The sequence below is a fragment of the Triticum aestivum genome, chromosome 4B (assembly GCF_018294505.1).
Source record: "Triticum aestivum cultivar Chinese Spring chromosome 4B, IWGSC CS RefSeq v2.1, whole genome shotgun sequence".
Lineage (NCBI taxonomy): Eukaryota > Viridiplantae > Streptophyta > Magnoliopsida > Poales > Poaceae > Triticum > Triticum aestivum.
Genome location: NC_057804.1, coordinates 624,246,304 through 624,255,507, shown reverse-complemented (window position 1 = coordinate 624,255,507; position 9,204 = coordinate 624,246,304). Strand labels below are relative to the sequence as shown.

Here is a 9,204-nt window from a genome sequence, read left to right as displayed (position 1 = left end):
GAAGCACTCCCCATATTTGAAACTTGTTCCCATTTGTAACAAAATAGAAAGTGCTCGCACTTTAATATTTTTGAGGTTACAAAATTTGTTCCCATTATTATATAAAACTGTGTACGTTTCAAAACAATTCTTGTTTGAAAAAATAAATCATACTTTAATTTTTTCCCAGGTTTCCAAAATATGTTCATTTTATTTTAAAAGTGTTCACACTTTAAAAAATGTTCAGGTTTCAAAAATAGTTCTCATTTTCAAAACGGCAGGGCACAGAACTTGGTGCATACATGCATGCGTCTAGGCTTTAAGCCCGTCGAGCATGACATTATTAGAGATTTCCTATCTGCTCGAGGAACGGTGAGTACGCCGGTGCCGCCGGTGCTCGTCCATTTCACGATGATGCCGCTGCTGCTGTCGTGCTACTTTGTCGGCGTGTCGCGTGTCGATTCCATCGTACTGTTGCGGTCTTTTCAGCACAAAAGAGGCGGCACTACCTGGTGGTGATGAACTACATGATTGTTCCCACCCCCGCTTCATATGGCACATCTTCTTGTGAGCACCGATGCTGCTGCCGCCGTCCTATGCGTTTGTCTTCTGGTTTTCTAAGTATACCTTATTATGCACACCACCTCCGAATCTCAGGTATTAATCGTGCGGCATGCTGCTCGGTTTAACAAAACCAGTTAACCTGCACGTGCAATTCACGTATTCCTCACGAAGAAAAAAGAGGCTGGGTCTTTGGACCTGCGCGTGCCCTGGTAAGCAACATTCTGTTTTCTTCACATATAATTTGATCCATTGTGCCTATCAAATACTGATACTCATAGAGTAGTGATGCAACTATTCTTAATTCTCATCCAAAATGACAAGGAGAGGAGTGAAACCATGCCTGTTACTACTGAAACATGTTTCTGGGATACATAGAACAGTGGAAAATCATGTGAAAACGGGTTCGGAATTTTCAAAATTTATCTGGAAGGATTTGTAGTACCACATAATGGAATGCTCTCTCTACTTGTGTGCTAGATTGAGAATCAGATTCGATCACACGTTCGTGAATCGAGAAATCAGATGCTTAGTAGACTGTTGCTCATCTTGTTTTCGGTCATATGCTTGTGCTGCATCAGCAACTTCTGAAGATGGCAAGGCACCGTCTATGCCACATAGGGCACGAAACTTAGTGCTTGCATCTACGCTTCAAGCCCAGCCTATCTCCTTATCCGTGGACAAGATGATATAAGATCATGTGGGTTTCATGTTTCCTCGATGAGCGGTGAGTACGCCGGTGCACGTCCATTTCACAATGCTGCTGCTGTTGTCGTGCTACTTTGTCGGTGTGACGTGTCGATTCCATCGTATGTTTGCAGTCTCTTCAGCGGAAAAGAGGCAGCACTACCTGGTGGTGATGAACGACATGATTCTTCTTACCCCCCTTTCATATGGCACATCTCCTTGTGAACACCGACGCTGCCACCATTCTATGTGTTTGTCTTCTGGTTTGGTAAAGTACCTTCTTCGCGCCACATCAGAATCTCAGGTATTAACCGTGTGGCATGCCGCTCGGTTTCACTCTAGTGCTTGTAGTGCTTGCTAGATGGTCTATGGACCCAGTTGTGATTTTGTTACTGTTCTTCTTCTCTGTACTCCGTGACAAATGATGAACAGACTCCTCCCGTCCCCGACTCCTCCCGTGTCGCCCCTGCGCGGCGACCGGGGGAACCCTAGCGCCGCCGCGTCCTCGTCCCTCCCCCAATCTCTCCCCCTCGACGCCCCCGAGGCGCACCGCCGGGCAAAGCCCGGTCGGCGTCGGCGGCGGCAGGATCTCTTCTCCCACGGCTCGCTGGATTTGGCGCGGGCGGATCGCGGCGGTGGTTGGCGGCGCGCGCCGGCGTGGGCTTGGGGGCGACGGCAGTTTCCCCTGGTGTGCGTGGGAGTCCGCTCGGGGCGCGCGGCGGCGGCCCTCGGCAAGCGGTGGCAGGCGCTGGGCTCTCGGCGGCGCTCCGGCGTGTGCAGGCAGCTCCATCTCTGACCCGGACGGCGCGGGGGATGGCGGCGGCCGGCGTGGCCGGCGATCTGGATGCGGTGGTGCCAGCGGCCCGCTGATCTACCGGTGCTCCAGGGTTCTGCCTGGTGGTGCTGGTGGTTACGGCGACCCGTGCACGAGAGTTGGATCCCTTCGAACGGATCTAGGTGAAAGCTTGCCTTTGGCGTCTGCTAAGGCCGGCGGTGGCGGCGCTATCTGCATCGTTCCCTTCTTGAAGGCATCGCCGTGGAGAAGTTCAAGGCCACTCTCTGCTACCTCTGGGGGAAACCCTAGATCGGATGATCGGATGACGGCGGCGCTCTGGTGTCGTTCCTCTCTTGGGTGCGTCATTCTTGGAGGTACACACGTGATCGAGGGACCAGATGACAGATTCTTTGGTGGAGCCGTGCTTCATCCTACACACTGATGGCGATGGATCTTGACGGCGTGGCGGAGTGTAGATCCGGAGTTTGCTGTGGGAGGATGGACTCGCGCACAAGGACGACGCTGTAGGGCGTCGTGGTGGCGTTGATGGCAGAGAGACCTGACACGGTACATGCAACAGTATAACTCTGAAGATGGATTGGTGGCAGGTGACTGCGGCGGCCTCATACCCGGCAGGCGTCCTGGTTGAGGAGTGCGCCGGACTCGTAGGAGCCATACCCGGCAGGCGTCCTGGTTGGGACCTCAGGTCTTAGATGTTTAGGTTTGGCTGCGATGTCTGTTTGGTATTAGGCCCAGACTATCTGCGCCCCTTCATCAATTGGATAGGTGTAGCGACAGTTGTTGCTTAGACGGTGGCTTTAGTCTTGCTGTTGTATGGCTTTGTAAGGCGTTGTGAGAATAATTAATAAAATGGCCGTATGCATCGCCCAGATGCAGAGGCCGGGGGTTATCCTCCTTTTCTAAAAAAATGACAAATGATGAATAAACTGAAAGTTAACTCCACAAAAAAATAAAAAATCCAGTGGGCCGAGAGTGCCACATGGACGATAGGCATTTGTTTATTTAACAAGCGGCCACATATGCCTCTCTCCATTCATTCCGAAGCCAGGCGCGACCGCCTCCCTCTCGCGATCCCCTCGCGCCGCCACCCAGGGCGACGCCAGGGGGACCTAATTCCTCGTGCCGCCATCCTTCCCGCGAGGCAAATCGCTGACTCCGCTGCTGCCGGCACTGGCCGCGGTGGTGGCGGCGCCCACGCCTAAAGGGCTAGGGCAGGAGGGAAGCAATGGATCTCCCATCAGGCGGCTGGGGCGCCTCGTGCGGGGGTGTTCGAGCGGCAGCCATGGCGGCGTCCTGGCTGTGCGGTGGCATCCGACGAACCCAGGGTTGGCGAGGTCCTCCGATGGGATTCTCCACTATGTTATGGGCGGCGGCGGCGGCCGTGGATCTGGCGTCCCGGCCAGATCCTCGTGGTTCGGCTATGGCTGGCCGGCAGCGCGTGATGGGGTCGGAGTGGGGAGGCTGGAGGTCCTCAACCGGCTTCCCGACGGCACAATACGTCTTCAGGGCGAGGTTCCGCTCGGTTCCAGCCAACCGTGAGATCGGGACGACGTGGCTTCCGGTGAAAATCGCGCCTGACTGCAGTCTTGGCGTTCGATGGCGGCGTCGCTGACGTCGTTCCCTTCTTTAGGCATCATCGTTGCAGGTCATGTGAACCTGATCGGGAAGTTCCGGGGGAAACCCTAGATATGGGTCTACCGGATCGGACGATGACGGCGCCTTCGGTGTCGTTCTCCCTCCTGGGGGCATCGTTTTGGAGCAAGTTCTGGTTGGAGGGGACAAGAGGAAAAGCGGTAATTTATCTTGCCCATTGATGACGACGGATCTCGGCGGCGTGGCCAGTGGAGACTCGGCGCCCGATGCGGGAAGATGGACTCGCGCAGGAGGATGATGCTGTCTGTGGCGTCAGCGGCAGCTAGACCAGGCAAGATAGATGCAGCAGTACAGATCTGAAGATGGATTGGTGGCAGGTGGCTGCGGCGGCCTCATACCCGATAGGCGTCCTGGTTGAGGAGCCCGCCCGACTGGTGGGTGCCCATACCCGGTAGGCGTCCTGGTTGAGACCTCATGTCTTAGATGTTAGGCTTGGCTGCGAGGTTTGCTTGGTATTAGGCCCAGAATATCAGCGCCCCTTCATCAACTGGATAGGAGTAGCGACAGATATTGCTTAGACGGTGGCTTTAGTCTTACTGTTGTATGACTTTGTAAGGTTTTGTATTAATAATTAATAAAATGGCTGTATACATCGTCCAGATGCAGAGTCCGGGAGTCTTCCTCCTTTTCTAAAAAAACATGCGGCAACATATTCCATATTTTTTTAGAGGGTGGGGAATGCATGAGCTGTCAAAAAGGTAGAGGAGGTAGGATGGGCAGTTGGTCAGATCTAGTATGGATATTGGGTATAATGATACACCGCCCAAGACTTTGTTTCTCTAGTAGGGCGGCAGTTTAGCACTAGGTTATATCGTACCTGAGTTTAACTTACCATGTTTGTAAGCTTATTGATTTTTTGTTTATCTGAAATAAGTTAATTTGAAGATCATAATTACTTCGGTCGGTGCCTGCTGCCCAACTCTATATTGAAAATTTAGAAATTGTGTTAATGAGCCAAGCCGAGGACAGAGTTATGCACGTTGTCTATATTTTTGCTGCTCGGGAAAAATTAATGAGTCATTAATTAATAATTAACGAACGCGTTAATTACTGAACCGTTTTCGATTCTTCTGGATCGCGATGACTCGAACGTGGGATTTACTCCCACGACTTATCCGGCCCGCACTATATAGTCAGACAGACGTCTACCCTAGCCGCAGCCGCTTCGTATGGTTTCTCACCACCGTTCCAGATCATTGCGCCACCAAGCAAGTCTTCTCCATCCCTCTTTTCGGCGTGCACCGGGAGAAGCGACAGCAGGCCTCCGGAACCCCGCCTCTCGTGATCCTGTACGGGAGAGGGGTGATCAGGTTTTTGGGGAGCGCACCCGCGCGACTGCTGGCAGCGACGACTTCGCGATCGACGACTTCTTCCCCGACCTCGGCAACCTCATCCTCGACGACATGGGCGACAACGTCAACGCTGGCGGTGCTGCTCCCGCTGCACCGTATGTGATTCTATCTTTCCTGTTCGAGATCGTGGTAAAATTCATGTTTCTAGATGTGCCCTAGATGTGATCTGTTCATCTGCTATGCTAGTTCACATGATTAGTTTAATTTCTGCTAGTGTTGTCATGATTTATCTTCTATTTATTCGGTTAAAACTCGTTGTAATTTGCTCATATTTCCAACAGTTTGTAAGCTTATTGATTTTTTGTTTATCTGAAATAAGTTAATTTGAAGATCATAAATACTTCGGTCGGTGCCTGCTGCCCAACTAAATATTGAAAATTTAGAAATTGCGTTAAGAAATTGTTGGAATTTTGAACCGTACGACACACCATCCGAAAAAATACTAGACCTACGTAATGCTTTGACGTACCCTACTTAACTTTCTTTCCCATCTAATTAAACCCCCCTTGAATTTTAAGGTAGACCCATGCCCCCACTAATTAAGGACAGTATAACCGCACCTAAACCAAACTTCCACAGCGATTTGCGTTTTCGGTCGTCCGTTTTTCCGATCTAGAACTTCCTGGCCGTCCGATTTTGTGCTTGTGGCGATCTGTTCCGCGATCTGTGTTAACTGGCCCGGTTGTCCTGTGGGCTGCTGCTCCACGGGCCAAAATGGGTGCCTGTGGTGCATTGGGCCTTGGGCGAGCCGGCAGCCCATTCCAAAGGTACACCCAGATCCAATCCCGATCTAGGAGCAGCGCAGCGACCGCAAACTCCAAACCATACACTCCCGATTCAGTCGATTCCAAGAAAAGGTCCGGATTCGAGGCGCGGAGAGAAGACAATCCATCCAGTCTGTCCCGATTCGAGGCGCTGCGGACCGGCCGCGTCGAATCCATCCAGTCCAGATTTGAGGCGCAAAGAGGAGTCAATTCATCCAATCCATGAATCGCCGTCCGACTGTTCGTCTCATGAAACTGCTTCCCTGGGGTTTCAAAGAATTAATCACTCTTCAGTTTCTCTCCAAGGCTCTTTGTGCACCCCTCGCGGTCATTAATGGATGCCTGGCTCTTTGTTTCTCATTTTTCCGTTTTGTATATATGCTTCCTCTACGCTCACTCTTGTAACTCCGGCGACAGAACATCCATCAGCATGTTGCTCTTGTAGGTTCCCCTCTATCTTTATTTTTTAGCACCCATGCACGATTGTTTTTTCCACCCAACAATTACTTGTATCCTCCTAATCTAAATTTTATACAGGTATTGTTCATGCTGGGAGGTGGTCAACTGATTCGGCCAGATATTGGAAACTGGTTCTTGCATGTTTTTTTAATTTCTGCAATTCTTCTGGACAGGTAATTACTTCACTTGGACTGCCAGATTTTATCGTTTCATGTTTTACAATCCATGTTTTTACAGCATATAAGATTACTCATATTTCTGTGTTATTCATACCATGGTTCTATTTGTTGCTGTACGCAACAGGTTAAGTGGAACAGTGTAGTTAAATGCGCAAAAGAAATGTAGCCATACTGTTATAGAAGGGGGGGGGGGGGTGAATCCTCAATATCTTCTTCTTCTTCTATGCAGAAATGAGCAAAGCCCAATAATCTTGCAGATATTTGAAAGTATGTGTGTGGATTTTCAAGACATGGTGCAGGCTTTGCATCATTCCAAGCATAAGGTGTGTTTCTTTCTAGCTCAATATTGTGAACAGAATATGAATCAAGGTGCAAGGAATTCCAATCCGAGATACCTCAGATCTATGCCGAATAAGAGTACAAAACTGAAACTTACCAGTCCTTGAAAAGCTAATACTTGACAATTTGCTCACATTTTTTGGCCTTCCATGCAAATGCAGCCTTTACCTTGAGGATTGTTCATGTGCAGATCTTTCTAACTTACACAACTGAATTTCCATCCATTATCATTGATGGAACCATCAACTAATAAAATGGGGGAGAAATGCCTCTATTTTTTTCCATATCATGCACTGATGGGTAGTAAAAATAAGCAATTTCGTGTTTAGTTGCACATAAATCTAAATAGTAGTAGTTGATATCCCTCTTCTATTTTCTCCATACCATGCACCAATGGGTAACAAAAATATCCATCCAATCTGCATGAACAGTGTTATGTGCCATTAATAAAGATTTCACCATCCGAGACAAAACAATCAGGGAATATAATAGTACAGTATAATGGACCTATTCCAGCTACACAACCAAAAGAAAAGTTTGCTGGTGCATTTGCAGATTTAGCTTCACTGCAGGCAGAATGCAGCTTAGTTAGAAAACAGACCTACCTACAGGGAGTGGGACTAGCGCCAATGGCTTTTCGATAAAAGGAGAGACAACTGGGAGCTGCCTATGGAGTCAGGGACTCTAATGTAGTTCTTCATGCAGCTTAATTTGGACTAACCTCACTCTCAGTAGATTCTGCTATCATCTCTGAATTCATGACATTCTCATTATTTACAGAATTTTGTTTTTGTTCATTTCCATTTGTATGATGTTAATGTATTGGAAATATAATCTTTTCAGGCAAGATACACTTGGTTCAATCTGCAGGCAGTGAGGTCAGCAAATCATTAGATGAGGTAAGTGCAGTCGATATCTCATTTTTTTTCTTATAAAGGAAGGCATCACGGCTTATAGTAAATAAGTGCAGACCATCGGACATGCAGCGTTGTTGTTCTTTTTAGTGATCTCCGTTGTGTCTGATCAGATTTGTGTGCATAAAGAAGTGCATTAACCTGTAACACGTGTTCATCACATACTTTTGGCAGGGGAGGGGCTATTTTAGTTACGACTGGAGGGACAACGAGCAGGAAGAGTAGGGCAACTGGAGTGCTAGATACAGGGCAAGTTTGCTGAAGCACTTTTATTAGTTCCATCGACAATACCAGGACTGGAGAACTGAAAGCCCTTGTAGATGCAAGCGGTGTTCTATTAAACCAAAAAAAAAGTGCACAACATAATACTACTACATAGTTTGCGATGTCGATTTTCACATGATTTTCTAACTTCTTAAATCGATTTTTTTTGCAGGAACAAGATTGACAGCGGCCTTTTGGATTGCACTCTGAATAAAGCTTCAAGCTCAAGGCCTTCGATATTTGTGAAGTTTTCTAGGTAGAAGATTGACTATACCATCTTGGAGTGCACTAATATTAATAAATAAACCCTTGAATATTTCTAGGTAGAAGATTGGCTATAAGTTCTGTAATTTACCCAAATACTTAGCCCTAAATATGAGTGTTCTCTTTCAGATCATATATTGCCAGTATTATTAAGACATCATGTATGTGAAGTTATTTGTGCCGTTCCAATTCTACTTTTTGCAAATCTTTGAATGTGCCCTTCCTTCTTTGATGTACTTGTTGCACTCATCTGAAAGCTTACTCGTTTAATTTACATTTTCACTATAGCGATTCTGGGACATTGAATCTAATTTGTCAAAAGTAATCTTACATGAGAAAAAGCATGCTTAATTAGGAAAAGAAATAAAGTTGATTCAAGCCATAGAACATTGATAACCAAACATATTTTTCTCTCTGGTTTGTCCTCTGTTGGAGCTTTTGTTTCTTTTATTAAAATGACCAAAAAGCCTATGTGAGGCTATAGCTTGATGTGTGAACGAATTTACCCTAGACAATAAGACACTACTACAATTGACGCTGCATCACCAATAGTTACAGTTGCACGTTGTACTCATGAAATTAAATGCAATACTGTAGTGATATATAAAGTCCTTCGCACTCCTGTGGACCAACTATTATCAGCTTAATGGGAGACACTATCACTTTGTACTAACACATTATCTGTATAAACTAACATGAACTCTATGTTTGTACATAAATTTCTAACACTGTCACATAACATTCAAAATAGACGGGCGCGGCAACGCGCGCCATCAACGATCTAGTCTCCATTTAAAATCTGCCACATCACCCTGTAATTCCTCTCAACCTGTAAACAACAACTGCAACACACATCTATAATACGTAAATAGTTTATTCTCACTATATTATTTTTCTTGACATCCAGCCTATTCAATTCATCAGCCCTGCCACATCAGCATTCTATTAGTTTTTTTTAGGGTGGAAAACCAATTTTATTCATGGAATTCCACA

The 9,204-nt window shown here is 47.1% G+C and overlaps 1 long non-coding RNA gene across 2 annotated transcripts; it reads left to right on the top strand.

Moving 5' to 3' along the window:
- The first annotated feature begins 5,857 nt into the window (after window positions 1-5,857).
- LOC123089463 (uncharacterized) lies at window positions 5,858-8,388 on the top strand. 2 transcript variants are annotated; one of them, XR_006442294.1, is made up of 5 exons: window positions 5,858-6,233; window positions 6,330-6,424; window positions 6,688-6,753; window positions 7,613-7,668; window positions 7,858-8,388. It is a non-coding gene; the product is annotated as an uncharacterized lncRNA (long non-coding RNA). The 2 variants fall into 2 exon arrangements; XR_006442293.1 differs by having other exon boundaries at window positions 6,660-6,753.
- Window positions 8,389-9,204: the final 816 nt, after the last annotated feature.